The 25,973-nt window shown below is 38.3% G+C and overlaps 1 protein-coding gene across 5 annotated transcripts in view; it reads left to right on the plus strand.

Moving 5' to 3' along the window:
• The first annotated feature begins 23,452 nt into the window (after window positions 1–23,452).
• Window positions 23,453–25,973, plus strand: part of ASB15 (ankyrin repeat and SOCS box containing 15) — a 33,691-nt gene continuing 31,170 nt past the window's right edge. For 2 of the 5 annotated variants that reach the window (XM_082400080.1, XM_082400079.1), the window contains exon 1: window positions 23,462–25,406. The gene's annotated coding sequence lies outside the window, so the exon portion shown is untranslated. Of the gene's footprint in view, window positions 25,407–25,973 lie in introns of all 5 variants that reach the window. The other 3 variants (XM_082400082.1, XM_082400083.1, XM_082400081.1) reach the window with 3 other exon arrangements.

Consider the following 25,973-nt stretch of genomic DNA (forward strand, 5'->3'; position numbering starts at 1 on the left):
TCAAACCAGTAGCTAGAATAATCCTTTTAGAAAATACTTCACAGGGCTTCCCTGGTGGTGCAGTGGTTAAGAATCCGTCTGCCAATGCAGGGGACACGGGTTCGAGCCCTGGTTTGGGAAGATCCCACATGCCACGGAGCAACTAAGCCCGTGCGCCACAACTACTGAGCCTGTGCTCTAGTGCCTGAGAGCCACAACTACTGAAGCCAGCACGCCTAGAGCCTGTGCTTTGCAACAAGCCCTTATCAGCTTCTAATATGCTATCTAATTATCTTACTTATATTGTTTGGGGGGTATCATCCTTTCTAGAATATAAGCCATATGTGGATGGAAATTTTTTTCTACCATATCTCATGTGCCTGAAATAGTACCTGGTACATAATAGGCACCCAACTAATATATTTTTAGTGAATACAGTAGAAAAATAAACAAAAAAATGACTAGACAATTGACAGAAATGGAAACAGGATGAGTCAATAGACATGAAAAGGACTCAACGTCCCTGTTAAACAAGGAAATGCAAATTAATTATAATTTTCTGCCATCTTATGGACAAAAATTAAGGACTTACAATACCAACTGTTACCAAGGATGTGAAGCAACAGGAATACTCATACACTGCTGGTGGGAGTGAATTGGTATAATCACTTTGGGGAATAATTTTACAATAGTTAGTTGAAGATATGCAAAACCTATGACTGAAAGCCACGGGTGAATTTGAATTTTGTTCCCTTGGGCACAAACTAACACTGAGTAATACGTTAGCTTGATCGTATGCTCCTCTCTTCTCTTAGAATAGCTGCCCCTGGAAACATGAGCTATGGGGATATAATCTTTCCAGTTCAGATTACCCAAGAATTAGGCTTTACCATAACTTCCATCATAATTTCCAACTTCTAGTATTTAAATCATCCACAATTACAATTCAGGACAGAGTAAATATATAGTAATGGATATGCATGTGTCGACGGCATTTTAAAGATACACATGTGCATGGATGTAAACACAAACATAAAGTAACTATTGATTTGGAACAAATCATCTGATGTACCCATTTGCTTCTACAAAGGTGACATATATATTTGGACACACTAGATTAGATTCAGAAAGCCACATTAGGACTGGGAAGAAATGCCCCTCTTTTTCAAACCAGACAATGCTGAAATAGTCACTGGAACTTAGATGAATGGAAGTTTATGAGGTCACAGTCTTTGTTCCCTGTCCCTCCAGATTCTAAGAATTTTTGCCGTTGTGGGATGTGTTCTAGAATGTAGAATCATGGGATTGTAAAAGATGCATGTGTTTTCATTGGTTGTAACTTTGGGTTCAAGCTTCTGCCGTACGACATTTGCTGAAGACACCACTGCTAAACAGACCTAGCTGATCCTGGCTAAGGTACTGCATAGCTAACCAGTTCTATGTGGTGGGAAATTGTGTAGGTTTTCTGAGCTAATCCCTTTGCAGAGGTGCGGGGCTATGTATGGAAGGGGCTTGATAGTGGTGTCCTATGGCTGGTGGCAGTAGAATTAGCTACAAAGGGAAATCAACCTTGGCATCTGTGATATCAGAAGGGGATTTGGGAATGTCTTAATGTGAGTAGCAAGGGCACCAAATGCACTATATTCTGAGGTAAGTGTTCCCAGAGGGATAAATGTTGGACTCCTCGTCAGGAAGGAGATAGATGTTGGAAAGTTCTTCTGCAAATAAAGTTAGCAGGCCAGGTAACTTAGAGTTAAAATCTGTAACACAATTTGCTCTGCAGGACCTCTAGCCTACCCAACAAGGGACTTCTTGTTTCTCCAAAATTAATTAACTGGGAGGGTTAGGATCTCCTACACTGCTTCTTAATGACACAGACTCTTTTGTGAAGGGCCAGATCTTACCCACAGTTAAACAGTTAGAATATTTGCCTAGAATATCTTCTCAGAAAGATTTTACCTGAGAGAGGCATGAGAAAAGGAAGAAAACATCTCAGTTTTCAGGGCAGGAGGAGCTCATTCCTGAAAATCTAGAGGGGATGAGTACTGCCTTGGTCACTTTCCCCTTAGTTTTCATGTCAGGGGGCAGAGGTGAAAATAATCTCGACTCAGGGAGTGTTCTTTCCTCTCCCAACTTGGTAACCCAAAAAATTCATTTTTCTGAAGTTAGTTCTTAGAACAGACCTGACATATTAAAATGCTAATAGTTTGGATATTATCCATCTCTTATGCCTCCATTCATATCAGGAGTGTTCAAAGCAATTTGGATTTTTTTCCTGTATTCTTCTTTATCTACGCTATGGATACTTTTAAAAAGTGTTCGTACCAGATAACTGGGTGTTTCCAATATGGTAGTTTTTAGAACTTCATTCTAAATTGGGCTGTAAGTCAGATAAAAGCCATTACCCAGTTTTATCTGAGTGGCTATTGGCTTCCAGGTGTTTGAGTTGTCTAATGTGTAAAAATGGAGCTAACCAACACTCCCACCCAGATCTGGATTACGTTTAACAATTGAGATTAAACATAGGCTATTGAAAAATAGAGAGAACCTATGGGAGGATGGAATAATAAAGATGTCTGTGGGGACATATCTAGCCCCATTTCTATGTACGAAATGCTGCCACTTCTTATTTAAAAGCAAGAAGGAGGGACTTCCCTGGTGGCACAGTGGTTAAGAAGCCGCCTGCTAATGCAGGAGGCACGGGTTTGAGCCCTGGTCCGGGAAGATTCCACATGCCGCGGAGCAACTAAGCCCGTGCGCCACAATTACTGAGCCTGCGCTCTAGAGCCTGAGAGCCACAACTACTGGACCCGAGCACCACAACTACTGAAGCCCGCGTCCCTAGAGCCCGTGCTCCACAACAAGAGAAGCCACTGCAAGGGGAAGCCTGTGCACCGCAACAAAGAGTAGCCCCCGCTCGCCACAACTAGAGAAAGCCAGCACGCAGCAACGAAGACCCAACGCAGCCAAAAATAAATTAATAAATTAATTAATAAAAGCAAGAAGGAAAAAAAGTGATGAAAGGCAGGAAGTTTGTTTGAGGAAATAAAAACTATTTTATGAGACTAAAATAAATATTTATTAACATAAGAATATACTAATAAAGTGGTAATAAAACAATAATTATTTTAAAAATAAATATTTTAACAGAATTTAGAAATAGGAAGATAAAATTAGGTATAAGAAAAAAGTTGAAAATGGTGAAAAGATATAATAAATGTCAATATTGTATTTTTAACTATCTCTTCCAAAGTAAAAGGACAAATTAAGTGAAATAAAATAACCAAGATAAAATGGGAGGAGGGGGAGACAACAGCTAAAGTAGAGAAGGGACTTCAGAAATATGAGAGGAAGCATATGACTATTTTTAAAAACTGGATAAGCAGCAGAAAAACTAAATAATCTTTCATTAAACAAATGTATATTGATTGCTTACTTTGTATCAGAAGCTGCAATGGGTCCTAGGGTTCTGTCAGTGAACCAGACTGACAGGTCTCAGTCATCAGGGAGCTTTGTTCTAGTGGCTGGACACACAGTAAAAACGTAAATCAATTAATAAATAAAATTACCAAATGAGATTATTTTCAAAATATATTGTCTGATTTACACTTTTAAAAGACAACTCCAATTGGGCTTCCCTGGTGGCGCAGTGGTTGAGAATCTGCCTGCCAATGCAGGGCACACGGGTTCGAGCCCTAGTCTGGGAATATCCCACATGCCGCGGAGCAACTGGGCCCGTGAGCCACAACTACTGAGCCTGCGCGTCTGGAGCCTGTGCTCCGCAACAAGAGAGGTCGCGATAGTGAGGCCCGCGCACCGCGATGAAGAGTGGCCCCCGCCTGCCGGAAGTAGAGAAAGCCCTCGCACAGAAACGAAGACCCAACACAGCCAAAAATAAACAATAAAAAAATTTTTAAAAAAAGTAAGCCCTTTACTAAAAAAAAAAAAAAAAAAAAGACAACTCCAATTAATATTGGGAGAATGGATTGCAGCAGGGAAGGAATAGAACAAAGAAATGGTTAGGAGACTATGCAGTAATCTGGGCAAGAATGATAATGGTTTGAACAATCTTGTAATAAGATTGGCAGTGGAAGAAGGCAGATTCATTGTTTAATTTGAAAATGAAACCAACAAAAGCTACAGCTAGATTGGATACGAGAAGGGAAGGAAAGGGCAAATGAAAGAAGAGCTCCTAGGTTTCTGGCTTTAGCAATAAGGCAGGTAAAAATTCATACCAAAGAATTTTTTTTTTAAGGAAAAGAATGAGTTTCAAAAGTTTAAACAGATAAATATTAGCCAAATTATAGACTGGAGAAGTAAAATAGCAAAACCAAAAAAATGAGGTTTTAAAAAAAGGAATATTGGAAGTCATCAGACCCAATATTTAACACCCTCACACAAAGTGAAGCAAAGATCTTTGGCTAAAGCAGCTACCAGTACCCAATGGATATTCCACTTCCTACCTCCTCAAAGATAGGGCTCCCTATATTAAGATGCATGGGAGCCTAAGGTGCTTGGGTAATTTCAGGACCAAAAAGAAAAAACTGACTGGAGGGGACCTTTTTTAAAAAATAATTATAAAGGGCTTCCCTGGTGGCACAGTGGTTAAGAACCCGCCTGCCAATGCAGGGGACACAGGTTCAAGCCCTGGTCCAGGAAGATTCCACATGCCGCGGCGCAACTAAGCCTGGGCACCACAACTACTGAGCCTGCGCTCTAGAGCCTGCGAGCCACAACTACTGAGCCTGCGTGGCACACCTACCGAAGCCCATGCGCCTAGAGCCCGTGCTCCGCAATGAGAAGCCACCACAATGAGAAGCCTGCGCACTGCAATGAAGAGTAGTCCCTGCTCGCTGCAACTAGAGAAAGCCCGCGCGCAGCAACGAAGACCCAACGAAGCCAAAGATAAATAAAATAAATTAATTAATTAAAAAAAATAATAATAATTATAAAGCCAAATACCGTTAGGTTGTTCTAGTTGCTTTTCCCTTCCACCCTCAAATGCATCAAAGCCCACTTACTCCAAAGAGTCCCACAGAGGAAAGCAAACTGGGAAAAAAGTCATGTTTTACTGGGAGCATTGAGCAAGACTCTCAGAGAGTAATGAAAGAATAAATTTAAAGAGCTGCTTACACTAGGGACTGACACAAGGAGAAATGGACATGAAAACCAGAGTGATGACAAAAGAGAAAGAAAATTGTCAGGGGCCTCCAAAACTTCTCATTAAAACTATAGCAATTATTATAAAGGTATCACAGTGGAGTTTTAAAAATATCTTTTAGTTTATAAATGTCAAACCTCCTTTTAATATTCTTTTAGGGTCCTGAATACAAATCCATATGCTTTAAAACTTTTTGGAAACTTTAATCTAAATTTCATGGTCAACATAGCTTTAATTCCCAAGAGCTCCTTCATTTCCCATATATAATATTATATAACATACCTATACTGTAGTAAAAAATAGTCTCAGGGAGATTATACACTCAGGCAACTTGCCCTTTTTCCATTACAACTGAATCCTGTAATATAAAGTATCCAAAATTACCTTTGTTCCCCATAGAAAGCCAGTTAAGTTGACTTCATAAGCCGTGTAGTAAGTTCGCCAGGAGGTGGTGATAAAGAGACAGATGTTAATGGCAATCTTGGTAACCTTATACCATTGACAGGATGAAGAACTTTCTTTTAGATGCTCTGGCAAATTCATTTGGTAAGAAACATAATAAGCAGTACAGCATAAAGGAGTTTGGTCTAAAAAGTCTCAGACACATGTAGACAGCAGGAAAAAAAAATCCAGTCCAGGAATGGCTAGGACCCAAGAGAATTAACCTGTCATTTAAAAAGTCATTACTAACAACAGTAAATAGCAGGATAAGGAGACCTTGATTGTGTGGCCTTCTATGACATTCCAATGTTATTGCATGCATTTTTTAATAGTTGGAGGATGTATGAGATTGACTTAAGGGGCAGTAAAAGAAGGAAGGAGGTAGGGAGTCAGTATGGCACTGTCAGTGCCTGGAGGAAGGAAGGCAGCAGGGAAAGGGAACAGGCTGAAGAAAGGTGAGCACAGGTATTAAAAATCCAGCCGCAAGAAGTGGAATCTGCATACCCAGCTTAAGGCCAATCAGCAAGGTGGAAAAGGGAAGCTAAATGGAATTCAAATAATATCCTACAAGCACAGTATAGCTGTGATGGTTGTAGGGGACCTGGTGGTGAGACTCTTTTTTAAAAACATTTATTTATATATTTATTTATTTGGCTGCGTCGGGTCTTAGTTGCGGCACGCGGGATCTTCATTGCCAACCTTCATTGTGGCATTCGGAATCTTTAGTTGGGAGCTTGGAGTCTTAGCCGCTGGACCACCAGGGAAGTCCCAGGTGGTGAGACTCTTGAGAAAACTGAGAGGCAAGCATATTAAATATAATTGATTTCTTTGGTAAATTATAAGAAAGAGGGTGCGGAAGAGAACTACAGTGTGATGGAAATGCCTTACTATCGATAACATAGACAATTAGACATTAGAAGTAAGTAATGATTGCTGTTAATTACCTTATTGTCTAAGAAAAAGTGCGTTACGATGGGGTATGATTAAATTCTTGTCAACAATACTGAAAGTTTACAACTATTGCCATAGTCCTTTTTCTTCAGCCCACCCTTCCCAGACTGCCCCTTCCACAGAGACCTGCACGGACTGCTGCTGGTACAATACTCATGTCAGCAGTCACGTGATGCCTTCATGATCGGCCTTTATTTTGGGGATATTCTAAGCATGGGCAAGGAAAATTTTCAACGTCCTCTCTTACTCCAATAGCTATGCCTGCTCACCTTTACCTGTAGGTTTCAACCAACCCACCTTGACAGATTATGATCTGAGCAGATTGGCCCTAAAGAGTCCTTCAGTTAACCAGCTGTTAGTTCTGCAAGGGACACAATACAAGAGAGATACCAAGCAATTTCTCCCTACCTATCTTAATTTTGCAGAATCAAGTAGGCTATATATCTTAATTCTTCAGCCCTGTCCGTTCCCCATTCCCACTGAAATTTATATATTCCTTCTTCTAACACATATACCCCACCCATACAGCCTTTTACTCAAAATAATTATGAACTGAAAAGAACTCTAAGCAGGAATATTAGCTTCACCGTTTATTAGCTCTATGGCTTGGGGTGGTCCTTTAACTTCTTTGGATCCTGACGAATATCTCCATCTGTAAAACTCATGATGGTTGGACAAGGTCATTATTTTCTGGAAGGTAGTTCAAGAACCCCTAGCTGTTCCAAATTGTGTTCCAGGGCATTCCGGTCAATATAAGTTGCAATGGCAGCAAAAGCAGTGCTAAGAGGGAAGTTTATAGCAATACAAGCCTACCTCAAGAAACAGGAAACATCTCGAATAAACAACCTAACCTTGCACCTAAAGCAATTAGAGAAAGAAGAACAAAAAAACCCCAAAGCCAGCAGAAGGAAAGAAATTATAAAGATCAGGTCAGAAATAAATGAAAAAGAAATGAAGGAAACAATAGCAAAAATCAATGAAACTAAAAGCTGATTCTTTGAGAAGATAAACAAAATTGATAAACCGTTAGCCAGACTCATCAAGAGAAAAAGGGAGAAGACTCAAATCAATAGAATTAGAAATGAAAAAGGAGAAGTAACCACTGACACTGCAGAAATACAAAAGATCATGAGAGATTACTACAAGCAACTCTATGCCAATAAAGTGGACAACCTGGAAGAAATGGACAGATTCTTAGAAATGCACAAACTGCCGAGACTGAACCAGGAAGAAATAGAAAATATGAACAGACCAATCACAAGCACTGAAATTGAAACTGTGATTAAAAACCTTCCAACAAACAAAAGCCCAGGACCAGATGGCTTCACAGGTGAATTCTATCAAACATTTAGAGAAGAGCTAACACCTATCCTTCTCAAACTCTTCCAAAATATTGCAGAGGGAGGAACACTCCCAAACTCATTCTACGAGGCCACCATCACCCTGATACCAAAACCAGACAAAGATGTCACAAAGAAAGAAAACTACAGGCCAATATCACTGATGAACATAGATGCAAAAATCCTCAACAAAATACTAGCAAACAGAATCCAACAGCACATTAAAAGGATCATACACCATGATCAAGTGGGGTTTATCCCAGGAATGCAAGGATTCTTCAATATACGCAAATCAATCAATATGATACACCATATTAACAAATTGAAGGAGAAAAACCATATGATCATCTCAATAGATGCAGAGAAAGTTTTCGACAAAATTCAACACCCATTTATGATAAAAAGCCCTGCAGAAAGTAGGCATAGAGGGAACTTTCCTCAACATAATAAAGGCCATATATGACAAACCCACAGCCAACATTGTCCTCAATGGTGAAAAACTGAAACCATTTCCACTAAGATCAGGAACAAGACAAGGTTGCCCACTCTCAGCACTATTATTCAACATAGTTTTGGAAGTGTTAGCCACAGCAATCAGAGAAGACAAAGAAATAAAAGGAATCCAAATCGGAAAAGAAGAAGTAAAGCTGTCACTATTTGCAGATGACATGATACTATACATAGAGAATCCTAAAGATGCTACCAGAAAACTCCTAGAGCTAATCAATGAATTTGGTAAAGTAGCAGGATACAAAATTAATGCACAGAAATCTCTTGCATTCCTATACATTAATGACGAAAAATCTGAAAGTGAAATTAAGAAAACACTCCCGTTTACCATTGCAACAAAAAGAATAAAATATCTAGGAATAAACCTACCTAAGGAGACAAAAGACCTGTATGCAGAAAATTATAAGACACTGATGAAAGAAATTAAAGATGATACAAATAGATGGAGAGATATACCATGTTCCTGGATTGGAAGAATCAACATTGTGAAAATGACTCTACTACCCAAAGCAATCTACAGATTCAATGCAATCCCTATCAAACTACCACTGGCATTTTTCACAGAACTAGAACAAAAAATTTCACAATTTGTATGGAAACTCAAAAGACCCCGAATAGCCAAAGCAATCTTGAGAACGAAAAATGGAGCTGGGGGAATCAGGCTCCCTGACTTCAGACTATATTACAAAGCTACAGTAATCAAGACAGTTTGGTACTGGCACAAAAACAGAAATATAGATCAATGGAACAGGATAGAAAGCCCAGAGACAAACCCACACACATATGGTCACCTTATCTTTGATAAAGGAGGCAAGCATATACAGTGGAGAAAAGACAGCCTCTTCAATAAGTGGTGCTGGGAAAATTGGACAGGTACATGTAAAAGTATGAAATTAGAACACTCCCTGACACCATGCACAAAAATAAACTCAAAATGGATTAAAGACCTAAGTGTAAGGCCAGACACTATCAAACTCTTAGAGGAAAACATAGGCAGAACACTCTATGACATACATCACAGCAAGATTCTTTTTGACCCAGCTCCCAGAGAAATGGAAATAAGAACACAAATAAACAAATGGGACCTAATGAAACTTAAAAGCTTTTGCACAGCAAAGGAAACCATAAACAAGACCAAAAGACAACCCTCAGAATGGGAGAAAATATTTGCAAATGAAGCAACTGACAAAGGATTAATCTCCAAGATTTACAAGCAGCTCATGCAGCTCAATAACAAAAAAACGAACAGCCCAATCCAAAAATGGGCAGAAGATCTAAATAGACATTTCTCCAAAGAAGATATACAGATTGCCAACAGACACATGAAAGAATGCTCAACATCGTTAATCATTAGAGAAATGCAAATCAAAACTACAATGAGATATCATCTCACACCGATCAGAATGGCCATCATCAAAAAATCTAGAAACAATAAATGCTGGAGAGGGTGTGGAGGAAAGGGAACACTCTTGCACTGTTGGTGGGAATGTAAATTGATACAGCCACTATGGAGAACAGTATGGAGTTTCCTTAAAAAACTACAAATAGAACTACCATACGACCCAGCAATCCCACTACTGGGCATATACCCTGAGAAAACCATAGTTCAAAAAGAGTCATGTACCAAAATGTTCATTGCAGCTCTATTTACAATAGCCAGGACATGGAAGCAACCTAAATGTCCATCGACAGATGAATGGATAAAGAAGATGTGGCACATATATACAATGGAATATTACTCAGCCATAAAAAGAAATGAAATGGAGGTATTTGTAATGAGGTGGATTGAGTTAGAGTCTGTCATACAGAGTGAAGTAAGTCAGAAAGAGAAAAACAAATACAGTATGCTAACACATATATACGGAATCTAAGGAAAAAAAAAAAAAGGCCATGAAGAACCTAGTGGCAAGACGGGAATAAAGACCCAGACCTACTAGAGAATGGACTTGAGGATATGGGGAGGGGGTGGGGTGAGATGTGACAGGGTAAGAGAGTGTCATGGACATATATACACTACCAAATGTAAAATAGATAGCTAGTGGGAAGCAGCCACATAGCACAGGGAGATCAGCTCGGTGCTTTGTGACCACCTAGAGGGGTGGGATGGGGAGGGTGGGAGGGAGGGAGATGCAAGAGGGAAGAGATATGGGAACATATTGTATATGTATAACTGATTCACTTTGTTATAAAGCAGAAGCTAACACACCATTGTAAGGCAATTATACTTCAATAAAGATGTTTAAAAAAAAAAAAGGACAATACCAAGAATTAAAAAAAAAAAAAGTTGCAATGATATTTGTTTCGATTTATACTTTCAAGTGATAAAAATTATTTAAAATTTCCCATTAAAATGGAAATATTTGAGAGCCTCCAATAGCAATAGCACAGCAGGTGACTATGTGCTGTGGTTAGTGAAGGTCAGATGATTTGGGAACAGTTCATTACACATGTACAGAGAAAGCCTCAACCATTTTGACTGTTATTCAGTGTAGTTTTTTAATTTTGGAAGGGATATTAACATTTATACAGCATATTGACATTTATACAGTTAAGATACAGAACACTTCCATTACCGTAAGGATCTCTCATATTGCCTTTTTATAGCTACTTCCAATTCCCTCTCATTCACTCCCCCTTTAACTGCTGGCAACCATTAATCTGTTCTCCATTTCATTTCTATAAATGAAATCATACAGTATGTAACCATTTGGAATTCACTTTTTTCACCCAGCATAATCCTCTGAAGATTCATCCAGATTGTTCATGTATCAGTAGTTCATTCCTTTTTATTGCTGAGTAATATTCCACGCTAGGGATATACTACAGTTTGTTTAACCATTTACCTGTCAAAGAACATCCACGTTGTCTCCAGTTTTTGGCCATTACAAACAAAGCTTCTATGAACATTCATATTCAGATTTTTTTAGTCAGTGTAAATTTTCATCGCTCTGGCATAAACGTTCAGAAGTGCAATTGCTGGGTCGTATTGTAGCTTTATATTTAAGTTTTTAAGAAACTGTCAAACTGTTTTCCAGAGTGACTATATCATTCTACGTTTCTACCAGCCATGCATGAACGATCCAGTTTTCCACATTTTTGCCAGTATTTGGTGTTGTCACTGGTTCTTTTTTTTTTTTTAATTTTAGTCATTCTGACAGATGTGTAGTTATGTCTCATTGTGGTTGTAATTTGCGTTTCTCTAACGGCTTATTGATGTTGAACATCTTTTCATGTATTTATTTATCATTTATATAGGCTCTTCTCACCAAAAAAAGTGGTAACTATGTGAGGTGGTGGGTGATGTGTGTCTTAACTTGATTATGGCAGTCATTTTACAATATATACATACATCAAATCATCACATTGTACACTTTAAATATAGACAATTTTGTCAATTATACCTCAATAAAACAAACAAAAAGCATTACCAGCACACCACTAACTTTAGCTCATCCATTTCTCATTTCTCTGATTTCCTATGTGCTCTAAGTTAGTACTCCATGGCTTAGAAACAGTTTGATTTCTGTTTCCTCTTTGCTAATTTTGAGAGCAGAAAACATGATTTTTACTTCTTGTACTTTCCCATGGCACTTTCTACAGAGCTAGTCAGAAAGTAGGTGTACCTAACAAATATACCGAAGTCAACTGATAGACTGTTAAAGCTTATAAGTGGTGGAAGAAACTTGGATTTGAGAACCATACAACTTTTTCTTCTTTTACTACCAATATCTTGTTTTTACTTTCAGCATTTCAGACTTAAAGATCACTGAAGGAAAATATTCAACCAGGCTCTGAAGAAGTGCTTGGGCATAAGCTATTCTCTATTCTTCACATGCGTATTTTTGGCCTGAGGCTGCACTATTTAATTTTTATTTATTTATTTTTTAGTAATCTCTATTTACTGTAGCAATTCATTCAGACAGCTAGACAATTTATTCCTTAACCTACTGTGTTTTGTTCAAAAGATCTTGTACCAATATTGTTTCTTGAAGGATGGATTCATTTCTTAGCCAGTAACAGGATCAATGTCAAATTGATCCTTTTCCTTAATCAATGGTAAGCTCTTTTTCATTTACTGATGACAGATATGTTTGCTCTGGTTTTTGTAGTTTTTAAACATGTCTTTTCCTAGGCAACCTGTTTTTATTTTTTATGTAGTTCTTCAGATATTTAGAAAGCCTTTATTTTTTGTTTCATGATTATATTTATAATATTACATACCTCTCTTGGTTTCCAGTTTTCCTAGACAGTACCTGTTAGTTTCCTACCAGGAAAAATTGATAAATTATAATGTCCCTTTTTTGTCTCTCCCTGCTCTGCATTTCCTCTCTCACCCAATTTTAGTAAAAAATATTACTTTTCTTAGTGTTCACCTTCATATGTTAAATATTTTTATACTCCCATGATTTGGTACATCAGATTAAAAGTAAATCTAATTTAATCATTTCACTCCCAGCTACACCAGATGAAGCAATCAATGCCACTACCTTCTTTTCCTTTCTGTCCCAAATTTATGTTAATTATCTCATATCTGTGCTGTCAGGGCATATAACACCAACACTCTGTTCTGTAACCTTAATTCCTACATTTCTTTTATTATTAGTTCTACAGTAAATATATTTTTTCAATATCCTCTGCTGTCGAGGATGGGAAATTTTTCCCCTACCCCTCTTGGTTATTTTGGCTGGTCTAGTAATTAAATTGACACAAGGCAGATTAACAGGGGAAAACAATTAATTTTGCATGTACAGGACTTCATAGAAATATGAGACTCAAAGAAGTAACCAGAGCAGGCAGCTTTTATACCTTTTAGACAAAGAAACAATACATTTGTGAAGAATTGACAAGACAGAGAAGTTTGGGCTTGAGGTAGTAAATTGGTAAAGAAGTACAAGTTTTGTTTATACAGCCTTCTTGGCCCTGCACTTCATATCTCTGGAGATAAGGATGTCTCTTTGCCTTCTGGTACAGGGAAGGTGCCTTTCACATGAGAGATTTATTTCCTCCTTTCAGGGGAGCAAAAAAGGGTCAGAGTGTCCTTCTCAGGCCAGCTGTTTCTTACATAACTTTAATTCAAAATAATCAATATGCCAATGTGGCATATTTGGGGGCATCCTGCCCTGACCTCCATCACTGTTAATGGTGTCCATACGTCATAGTTACCCCAGTCATTTATTGTTTGGCTGAATTAATCCCTTAGCCGTTTGTTTTTTTTTTTCCTATAGGTGACTATCAAATCTCATCTGAATTTATGCTGATTTGTTATGCATGTCAGCAATTTCTGATGTACAGCAAAGTGATTCAGTTATATATATGCCAAGCATAGCACCTTGCACATAGAAATTACTTTTAAAATATTGAATGAAGAAAAGGATATATGAATAGTAAAATAAAGTTCAAGTAACAAAAGTTATTCACAATCCCTACTGGAAAACCTAGTTCTGTCCTAACTGCTCACAAACTACCTGCTTATATTTTGCATCAGTTTAAAGAAATCATCACATTTACCCTTGCAAAGCTTCCTGGTGCCTCTTTCACTCTCTGTCTTGCTCAGACTTTACCAACAGTATTTCTGTGATCAGAACTGCTATTGCTCAGTCTCTAGGAAGTAACTTGCCTGGACCTGGATACTTTTCGTTCTATTATTTGCCATTCACCTAAACTGTGAATGTACCCCCTCTTTCCTGCTTCTACTTCTTTCTCTTTAAAGAACTGTTCTTTAAAAAGTTCTATAGTTTTAGTACTTGTTCATTGATTCATTGATTCATTCATTCATTCATGCCATCTCAGTTAATTTGAGGCTTTAGCTTTTAACATTATTATCACCAGTCTTTATATTTATCTGTATTATAGGGGCCCTTGCCATCTTTAATATACACCCTTTTAATATCTGAGCTCATGAAAGAGGTTGCTGTGAACCACAGTAATTTCATTCAATGCTTCACCCTTTTCTTTCTCAGTGAAATTTGTGTGTGCCTGGTTAGAATTTTATATCCTATACCCTACCCTCCCTCTTGTAAATATTCAGGCAACTAAATCATTGCCATCTGGAAACTTTATGAATTCTAATTTCTCTTGTTTCCTATCTGAAATATCCAGTTTCTGTTTTTCTTAATTAATATAAATCTATAACACAGTTTATATGTGAGGTATTTTATATGCATAGGTTAAGAATCAAGTAACAGTATTAATAGTAGATGTTATCCAATATATAAAAATGTGGGGGCTTCCCTGGTGGCGCAGTGGTTGAGAATCTGCCTGCCAATGCAGGGGACACGGGTTCGAGTCCTGGTCTGGGAAGATCCCACATGCCGCGGAGCAACTAGGCCCGTGAGCCACAACTACTGAGCCTGCGCATCTGGAGCCTGTGCTCCGCAACAAGAGGTCGCGATAGTGAAGAGGCCCGCGCACCGCGATGAAGAGTGGCCCCCGCTTGCCACAACTAGAGAAAGCCCTCACGCAGAAACGAAGACCCAACACAGCCAAAAAAAAAAAAAAAAAAAAAAAAATGTGGGTCATGTTTATTTTACCAATTATATTTGAGTACATTGATTCCATAGTAACAACATGTTTTCTTTGATAATTTCAAAGCTTAATTGGGAAAAATCTTAGATGAAAATATCTTCTTAGTTAGGATTGAAGAATGAGGATCTTAAATTTATTTCTTGAATATCTGTTGTTAAATTTCTACATTACTATATACTCAACTGCAGAGGTTATAATAGTTATGTTCTCTGAATTCTTTTTTTTATTACCAATTCACTTCCAAGCAAAACAAATTCTCCATAAATATTCTCAGAAATATCCTGAATGGCTTTTCTGTTTCCTTCTATTTAATTCCTGCCTGACTTTAGCCTGAGGGCCTGATAGGTAATTGTAGTCAAAATGAAAGTTTAAAATCAACTCAGAACTAGTTTGCAACTTGCCTGGTACTAAGGGATTTGTAAATCTGTAACTCAATCAGCTCTTGGGAGCTGAGTTAATTATGGCAAATCACACTAATTAAATTATTTACTAGGTCTTTATTAAAAACAAATCTGTTATGTTTTAGAATGCATTGTGGATTTGCCTTAAGACTCCTAGCTTGTCTTGCCCTGTATTATGAAATTCCTAGTTAGACATTTAGTTTAAGTGAGAACCTTAAAGATACGGTGAAGCTGCAGGTTTCTCTTGCTGTTGTTTAGGCCCCAGGCCTCCAATTCAATTCAATTCATATTTATTGAACACCTGCGTTGTGCAAGTCCCACGTGTTATATGTTATACTCTATGTCCTCAGAGGTTACAAATAAAAACCTGATGTAAGAAATGTACATAAATGACTACAATTCAAGGCAAACAAAAAATACATAATCAGAAAATAAAAGAGAAAAAGAGATGGGCTCGGACAGGATTAGAACTTCACAGAGATGGGGAAAGAAGATTTAAGCTGGGTCTTAAAGGAGCAAAAGGACCTCTACAGGCAGAAATGGGGAGTGGCGCTGAGGGCATTTGAGACAGGTCAGTGTGAACAGGACACAGAGGGAAGAATATGCGTAGCCTGATCAGAGAGCAAGCAAGTTAAGCTAAGGTAACAGGTGAAGTCTTGAGGGGCATGGCAACCCACGGGTCTCTATTGCAGGGCTTGATAAGCTTTTGGTTTGGCTACTTTGTTGAGTTGCTTGAATCACTGAACAAAGCAGCCATTACAATCAACTTGCCAGGTACAGAGGCAGCTCTGAGTTTGCCTCCGCTTTGGGCCACTTGAGCAGGGGCTACTCTGCAGTGGAAAGACACTGCACAACATCTCTCACTCCAGTACGGGAATGGGGAGGGCAGTGATTCTACATAGGAGCACTGGTGCACACACACATCTGCACTCACGCTCCTGGGAGGCCTCCAGCATATGGGCAGGTCTGTCTGTGTTAAAATCCTAGCTCTGCCCCTATGAGCTATGCAAACCTGGGCAATTTACTTAACCCCCTAAGTCTTACTTCCTCCTTGAAAAATGACCACGATAATATAACACCTACTTTGCAGGACTGTTGTGAGGATTAAATGTGCGTTAATGCATATACAGGACCAGGACTGCATTATACAGAACCTCTGTGCATTCAGAAAGTGTCAACCCTCTCTCCAGGTAGGTACAACCCTTCGCCAGGGCACTCACATCAGTGAGTGGAGATGAAGGAGGATTTCAGTCCCCTCACTCCTTTACCCAAGCATCCTTGTGCAGGGCGCAACCTGCACAACTGTACACACAAACCCTGAGGAAAGGTCTTTGCATAATACTTGGTTATAGCAAGAGCTCAATAAACATTGGCCATCATTATAGTTATTAGGTGGCAAACCACTCCACATGGTGTTGAGGCTCAGTCGGAGACCATCTGGTTAAGCCAATTGTGAAGAGAGACTGGTGTATTCACAATGCACAGGTAGGTCTTAGAAAAGTTCAAAGCACGGAATTGGAAAGCAAACCCGTGGGCATCCATTCCTATGACACTCTCCTCCCACTAGGTGGTGCTGTCTCTCACAGAGGCACAGCTTCAGCTTGCTTTGGTGGAACTGACCTCCGATTAGAAATGGCCTTTATTTACCAATCATTCAATCAATAGCCACGTGATATCTGTGTCCCACAGGCTTCCTTCAACTCTCTGGAGGCGTTACTTCTCTTTCAGAGCACCAGTGTCCCACAATATACTTAAACATTGCTCCAAAGAAATGATTCTTACTAGATAGTAGAAAGCTGTAGGAGGGCTGTCAGCTGCTGTGAAAAAAGCTCCATTAACCTCCTAACTCTTCGGATTGAAAACCAGAATGTTAGCAATAATTTATTTAACAAGTAGCAGCATCACTTTACTATTTGACGACCTTTGGCATTGTTAGAGCGTGAGTGTGGAAACAGGACATGATAATTCAACTGTGTGCTTATAAAAAAGTTAATCTCTAGACGCCTAGTGTCCACACCAGAGGAAGGGGATCCTTCCCAACTTAAGTCCTAAAACTACAGTTTTGTTATTTTTATCTTTATCATTTTTAAGTTCTTCTGGTTCTAAAGAACTTGTGAGCTTCACTACACAAAAGATAAGTTTCTGAGAAGTCTTTTAGTTAAATTTGTATACATCAACTTATGAGGATAACTTGCTACTTAAGAGATTCTTTAATAAATTACTTTGTAAAATGAAATTTTTCATTTACTGCTATTCAAGTCCACTTGTGAATATGCCATATATGTTTGCAGAGTTTCTCTCTTTTTGTCACTCCCAAGTCTGACAGATTTTGAGGAGAAAATATGAGACTTCAAGGGTATTTTTCAAAAGATTACTGCAAACCACTGAAGACAATATGAATGAAATTTTCAGGCAAAGCAAATGGATTGATTAACAAACTGTAAGCGGTCTTCTGACTGCTCCCGCTGTTTGTTTTGGGCAGTGCTGGGGCAGACGCTGTGCTGCCGCTGTGCCGTGTCCATTTGTAAACAGAGCACCTCCTATTCATTTGGAGAAAAATCTATACCTCAGTTTTAATGGTGAATTATCTGCAAAACGAGAAGAGGGAGTAGAAATTGTGAAATCAGATCATGATATTTGTCCTGCCTAAAATGCTCCTGTAACTTCCCCTTGCCATGGTGGTAATCAGACTCAGAACGCTTGCAGGATAGACTCCTTCCACAGCATTTGAAGGTTACATCTTTGCAGAAGGAAGCATGTAGTCAGGATGAGAGACGACGCTATATTAGAATATCCAAAGGGAGTGTGTGTTCAAAATGTTCAGACCATACACACAGCCTTTGAGAGTCTGGTGAATAATATACCACATACACTAGTTCACCCCAGGGAGAAAGTCCTTTCTCCACTGCCCTGGAGGAAGAAATAAAATCCTGAATTCCCTAGTTCAGTATATAACGTCCTACATATTCTGACTCCTGCCTAAATCTCCTGCTCATTTACTGCAAGCTCCTCAATGCATTCTGTGACCAGCTATAATACATGTTCATAATTACCCCCATATATGCCATTTTCCCTCGACCTATGTGCATTTTTTTCTGCCTGGAATACTTGTCCCTTTATTTATTTATTTATTTATTAAAAATTTTTATTTATTTATCATTTATTTTTGGCTGCGTTGGGTCTTCGTTGCTGCGTGTGGGCTTTCTCTAGTTGCAGCGAGAGGGGGCTACTCTTCATTGTGGTGCACGGGCTTCTCATTGCGGTGGCTTCTCTTGTTGCGCAACACAGGCTCTAGGCACGTGGGTTTCAGTAGTTGTGGCACATGAGCTCAGTAGTTGTGGCTTGCAGGCTCTAGATTGCAGGCTCAGTAGTTGTGGCTCACGGGCTTAGTTGCTCCGTGGCATGCGGGATCTTCCCAGACCAGGGCTCGAACCCGTGTCCTCCACATTGGCAGGCAGATTCTTAACCACTGTGCCACCAGGGAAGTCCCTGTCCCTTTTTTAGATTCTCCAAAAAAGTCCTTCTCATCTTTCAAGTCTCAAGCCTTTATCGTCTCTCTGACATACTCTTGTCTTCTCCTGGAAGCTAATTCTCACCTTCTTTGGGTCATCTCTTTATTTCCTCCATCAACTGAGATTAAGAACTGTCTTGTTTAATATTATCATTGTACCAGGCACGTAGTAGTGAACAAACCCATGTCCAGTGAATAAATGAGTGCAGTACTGTTCAATGGGGATACATCTCATCTAGGTTACTCAGAAATGATAACTTAGGACTGTGAAAGAAACCGGTGTAAATCTTATTTAAAAATTAATCAATTAGCCTATGTTTTAAAATCTAATTCAGGTAGAAGGCAAAGAGACGGCCAGCATCACAAACAAAAATAATTTAGCAGAAGCTGAAACTTTAAAAGTAAAATGTTCAGGCTACTGAAGGTAAGATGATAGCATTATAGATTCTTAAAATTAAAAGAGAAATTCAAGTTCATATAGTTCCAGGCCTAATTTCAATATTTCAGCTGAGAAAGAGGATCCTGAGAGGTGAGACTGACCCATTTCAAAGTATCTCGGCATTTTCCTTTCTGATGATCTTATGTCACGGGAGGCGATATCGTGGGAAGTGAGCTCTAAGGACAAGCTGGAAGTGAGAACTATTAAGCACAGCAAAATTCTAAGCAGCCCCCGAAGTCCTCTCGGACCGTGGTCATCGTGCTGCAGTCCTGCCCTCCACCTCGACCACTTGCTCCTCCTTCTAAGGAATTACAATACAACAGTTTTCAATTCTACTTAAAGTTCTGTTATATGACATTTTTATTCTCAAGTAGTTGCTCATATAAACTTTAAAAGAACTGATTTTTATATTAATGGCCCTTTTTCATAAAATGAGATAAAAATGAGCTGAGAGAGATTTTTTTTCAGAGAGAAAAGGAGTAGGAAAAGGAAGTAACGTTCCTAAATTTAGGGGCATTGTATGTGGGTCTTATGAGCCCCTAAATGTAAGAACACTGTGTCTTTCTTCTTCATACTGAGAAGCAGGGCAGAGGGGGAGAAAGATGGGAAATCTTTGAAATGAAGCCTGGGCAGTTAGTGAGATGATTCTGGAATAGAAGACAAACCGAAAGGTTGTTAAGTCCCATGGTCAGTTCTTAGTCTTCATCTTACTTAACCTAGCAGCAGAATTTGATACAGTTGATTGCTCTCTCCTGCTGCAGATGTTTTTCTTTCCTTAGCTTGCATTCTGTCTTGTGGTTTTGGTTAGCCACAGGGCTCATCCCTTGAATGCCTTTATTTTTATGTCTTTGTGTATTCATTCGGTGAGCTCATCTAGCCTCATGGCTTTATGTATCACTAATTTGTTTTTCCAGCTCAGACTCCCCCCACAAATGTGGACTCACATTCACCTGCCTCGTTAACCTTTCCTCTTGGACTTTAACAGTATTTCAAGCTTTACATGATCCAAGCTGAGGTCCCATTCCTCCTCTCTAAACCTGCCCTTTCTGGGACTTTTTCGATCTCAGTTTATGGCAACTCTATCCTTCCAGTTGCTTAGACTCGATCCTGGTCTCCCTTCTCACAAACCCAACATCAGATCTAAGATAAATTCTGTTAATTTTACCTTCAAACAGAGCAAAAGACCTGCATGTTAGATGGTGAAATGTTGTGCTCATTACTGTATCCTGAGTACCCAGAAAAGAAAGCCCCCTTGAAAGTACTCATTTACACTGATACTGGGTGGCCCAGACCTTCAGGATTATACCCAGACTTTCTAAGCTGCATCAAAACACTTTAACAAAACCTCAAAACTCAACTTGATTTTAGTATTTTTGAATTATAGTATTCGAATTTAATATTTTTGAATTAATACTTTGAACTATTTAATATTTTTAAATTATAGGAAATGTGAAAAATTGTCTTATTTGTATGGTAATTGCATATTAAATCCTCAAATCAGGCTACAACTAAGCTGCATATAATGTATAATAGTAGAAATTCCATTTTGGAAAAATCAGAGTGTTTTGTCCCAGGACTGACACTATTTACTAGAGGTAAATCTAAGTCTAGCAGAAATAATTACATTTTTCTAGTTTCCTGACAGAATCACTAAGCTTAACTTTTATACTGGAATTGTTTGAACAAAATGGTGAATCAATTTTGAAATGTAAAAAATAAAGATCTGAATGAAAGTGGGGGGCAATACCAGGACCTCTTAATGGTAATGAATTTACACTGAAATTTTAAACTTTTAGCATGGTAAGTTTTCCTCATCAAATTCACAAAATTTTTCTACAACACGTAAGGTCAAAATGCTCTTTTTCATAATTAACTACTAATTGATGGAATGTCATGCATGAGCAACTTCAAAAAATCAAAACGTAAGTACAGGTGCACATGAAAAGATCACTTCTTTTCAGAAAGAACAGAAGAGAATACTGGATTTTCAGTAATTCAAATTTTACTTTGGTTGTCAATATAAAGCTCTATTATACAGTCTTGATTATGATGATGTTTAGTTTATAAAACAAGATACTAAGAGTAGTGAAAGTCCCCTTGCCTTAGCACTATCAATTTAGGATATGTAAGAGGTTAGAATTAGGAAAGACTAGAAGAAAAAGACTCAAAATACTTTGAGTATCCATTAATGTAAAACCGATCTCTCTCTCTTTAAAACTCAGATGTGTGTGCGTGTGTGTCTTTTATTCTCTGACCCTCTCCTCCATAGCCTACTTATGTCTTATCTCTCTTACCAAATTTGGGCTTCTTTTCTACTTATTCTCTCTGTACAAATGGTAAACTTCTTCAGGGCTAGAATAGTGTGTCCCACTGCCCCACCCCATCTTGGCATGCATGCCCTGAGCGGTCTAGCACCACATTCTGCATATACTAAAATGTCTGCATGTATAGAATAGACAACTGAATGAGATAGTTGCTTTAATGTCCATTTTATGTCCCAGGAGTATGATACTGTTAGTAAGCCCTGTGTCTGTAGAGTGATTACTATTTTTTCAAAGAACTTCTGTAATTATGCTCTTATTTTATTCTCATAATGATATGAAGTAATGAGAGCAGTATTATTACACAGGTGGGAACTAAGGCACAGGCATTTCAACGGTTTGCCTTAATTCACAAAGACATGGACAAATCTGAGACTAAAATACAGATTCCCTGCTTTCTTTTAATTCAGGGTTCTTTCTCTTGATGCACTTGAAATGTCTCTCACAGTATTGAAAATTAAGAGCTTTGTTCTAAAAAAAGAAAAAAGAAAGGTCGACCTGCTTTCTTAAAATTCACTCTGCGTCAGTTTTAATTGAATCAACCTTTAGTTAAGTTAGACAGGATATAACTGCTAACCTACATGAACAAGTCACCAGTGTTCAGCAAACCATTTAGCACATATTTGATGTGTGCTTTCTATGTGGCAAGGTCTTTACCAGACACTGGTGATGAAGTGGGAAATGTAACTGGGGGCCAGTACAGAATACTCCCCACTTTTTGCCCATTATTGGTTTAGTGTGCTTCTACAGCACTACCTTACTAAAAACTACCCTCGCGTCACTTGCCTTTGTGCTGCTGTGTGGAAACAAAATGACCGAGTGATGTCAGCAATGCAGTTTCTCCCAGGGGCCTGTGACATCAGCGCTCCTGATGGAAGGCGGTGCTAATACATTTGACTCACAGTTTCAGTTGTGTTCCAGTCTGAAAAAAACAAAAACAAAAACAAACAAAACAGTAGAAAGCACAGCAAGAGCAAACAACCAATTATCAAAGTACTGGTAAGCATACTAAAATAAATGATTTCTTTTCTCTTCTCACATTTTTCTACTCTGTTTTATACACAGCTGAAATAAAATATGCATTAAAAAAAAAAAAATAACAGCCCCCAAGACCAAAATAATGAACAAGTGCAGAAAGCAAGGAAGGAGGAGGAGAAAATCTGAAATATACCAAAGTATAAAAATGAAGCCAAGTGAAACATACACAGTACTGCTCCCTAAACTACAAAATAACAGGGCAGAACAAAGTAGGGTTCTCCAAGATGTGTGAATGACACCGTTTTGCCCAAGAGGCAAGATAAAGCCGCAGTCTGATGAGGCTTTTACGGAGAATGGGCTGTATCAGAAGGGAATATGGGGTGCCAAATGGCTTTGTGGGGGGGATGGGATAGTACGGCTCATGGTAACAAGAGCTGTATTTTAAATTCTCAGTCAAAGGCCTGCAAGCCCCACACCTGTTTTCAGGAACACAGAGTACCTGTGGGCAGGTGAGAAGCGTGGTGGCAGTGGGTGCCTTAAATGTGAAGACTGGGAAGCCACATGGCTCCCTGGAGGTTCACGTACAGTGCCGCCAAGTCTCCTGTTCCCAAAATAACAGTGGGTGGTTCCAGGGACAGTCCCTTTAACACTGTGCTGCAACCACTTCTACCTCAGGCTCCTCGTATCAGCTGCTAAGATTATCACCTTGACACAGGACATGCACTTCTTGCTATATATATATAAAAGGGACACCTATTTGGATGTCGGTAATGTTACATGTACCTTCCTCAGAACAGCGGTAATATTCAGTAGTTGTTCACTGCTTGATCACATCCTCACTGAAACTCACCCTCACCCGTAAACCACGGGGACACTGTTCAAAAATCCAATTCACTTTGTTTCCATTTGAGAAAACCAGCAGGAAAAGCCAATTTCCAAAACAGGCAAATGTGGAAGTGATTATTAGCATTATGAATAGGTCATTCTCTTAAATGTTTGAATTACTCAAAGCCTGCTTTACTGTGTGTGTATAGATGATTAGCTACTTGAGGAATAGATCTCATTAAAATGGTGAGTGCCATGGTCATTGTATTATTATTATTTTTATTACGGTTATGATTATTATTACTCCCATATTACAGATGAATAAACTGAGTCTCAGAGATTTTAAATAGCAAATCTAAGGTGACAGAGAAAGTAAGTGGTGAGGCAAGACTTGCTCATAGGTCTATGTCATCAGTAGCATATTTTCATTTATTTACCACACCGTTTCTCTTTTTTGTTCTTTCTATTATTTTAAATATTGTACGATATAAGTAGATCTATAATAACTATTATATAAATGGATAAAACAGGCATAAATTTATTCACATAAGAGCAGAAATGTCCCTGAAATGTACCAAACTACATTTTCAAATGTCGGGTATAGATTTTTTTCATAAATTGAATTATACTCTAAACCTTCATACGAATTTTTAATATTATAAGTTACAAAGCTATAAAAATTAGTTTCACAATGTTGCTTGCTTTTTATAAGAATTCTTTGTTGAAAAATTCCAAATCAGATTAATAATTATAAAATGTGCACAATGTTCTAGCCTTCAACCTTAACTATTTCAAGACACAGTTAATGGTGGTATAAATACAAAATATTTCTTGGGGTTTGCTCCACGGATGACAGAAATACAGCCTCTTTTATCACAAAAAGGAGGTAGAACCTCTGAATTCACATTTATGGTTTCCACATTTTGAAATAAAACTGGTAAATTCACTACAATCCACGTGTTTATTCATTAACACTAAGTACAGAGAATGAATCAGAGAGATAAGAAGAAAAATAAAAGCATATAGTACTCCACGAAGCCTAGGGAGTAGAGAGTTCCAGGAAAAAAAGGGAGGGATCAATGGCAGCAAATCCAACAGAGGGCCTGAAAAATAAGAAATGGAAAGTGGCCATCAACCTTAAACACTAGGAGGTCAGTGAGACCCTTGAGAAGAGTTATTTTAATGGAGCTGTGGGGATGGAAGCCAGATGGCTTTGTGAATGCTGACAGTGGCCGAGTTAATCCAGGGATACCCATGTCAAAACAAATTTAAGGCAGATTATTTTCATTAGAAAATCAGTAAGACACTAAACTTTATTTTTTAAAAGAAAACAAACAACCCTTCCCAATTAAAATACTAATTTTCTGCTTGCTTTACCTCTGCTGCTCACTTTAGACTCTATGTTTTATAACTTGACCTAAAAAGTCTTGATCAGATTAGATATCACTGAATGTCATATCCCCATCTGTGTATCAGACTGGCAGGTATGACATGCAAATCAAATGAAAAACAGTAAATTCCTACAACAAGAAGATCATATTTAATGAGATTTGACATGAGTCTAAAAGACGAAGAATGAGAAAGAGTGTGAGTTAAAACTGACTAAAAGTGGATTTGGATCTGCAGATGCAGACTCACAGATTTGTCTCTTGAACAACTGATTTTAAAATATTTTTAAATTCTACTTAAGTGGTTTTGCTTTGTTCCTTCAGCAAGGACCCTCATAGCAGCTGGGTTGGCAGATCATTTGTTTTCATGAGAGCTCTTTGAACCAATCAGGACCCAGATAATCTTATTACACCTCTGTGGCCATGTGTTTCTTGTGATGAGGGTCCAGAGAAATCTCACTTTACTATGTGCCAGGAATCGTTCATATTTCAGTTGTACAAGGTCAGATCTTAATTTAGCCACCAACTGGGTACTTAATTTTAGATACACAGAGGAACACATTGGCTCCAAGACACTTCCTCTGATTTAGAAAGGCAAGGTCCTGGATAAGAATGACAAGATGATAATTCCAAAAGGTGAGAGATTATGAAATATTTTATCTGTTCCTCACCAACTAGCTTCAGTAGTCTAGTATTGGGAATATTTTGAAGAGATGGAAACACGTATTGTGATAGCTTCTCATTACTTTCTTTACCATTGATCACCTGTCTAGGGCCTTTTTAATTACAGAATAAAGCCAGAGTTGTTTCATTCGCTTACAGAATATTAACTCAATTGCATAGTTATTAAGCTTAATAAAAAATAGTATCATGAGAAAAACAGATCAAGAATGAATATGCTCATAGAAAGTGTCAGCATAGACACTATGGAATGTCTTAGCTAGCCCTGGTTTCTGAGAAAAAAATTAAATGATTTTTGTGAATAAATTTTTATCAAGGTGTTTTTAAATCACTTATAACAAAAGATGGATGCTTAATATTCAGATCAAAAAAATTCCTTTAAATGCTTTTCGGTCAGATGTAAAAAAAAGGATCTCAGTAGAATTGGAAATTCGCTTCTGGAAATTAAATCATAGAGTCTTGAGGTTGGAAAGTCCTTAGAATTTATTTGAGACCATCACCCATCTGGCTCTTAAATGAATA

This window comes from Balaenoptera borealis (assembly GCF_965194805.1).
Source record: "Balaenoptera borealis genome assembly, chromosome: 7".
NCBI lineage: Eukaryota > Metazoa > Chordata > Mammalia > Artiodactyla > Balaenopteridae > Balaenoptera > Balaenoptera borealis.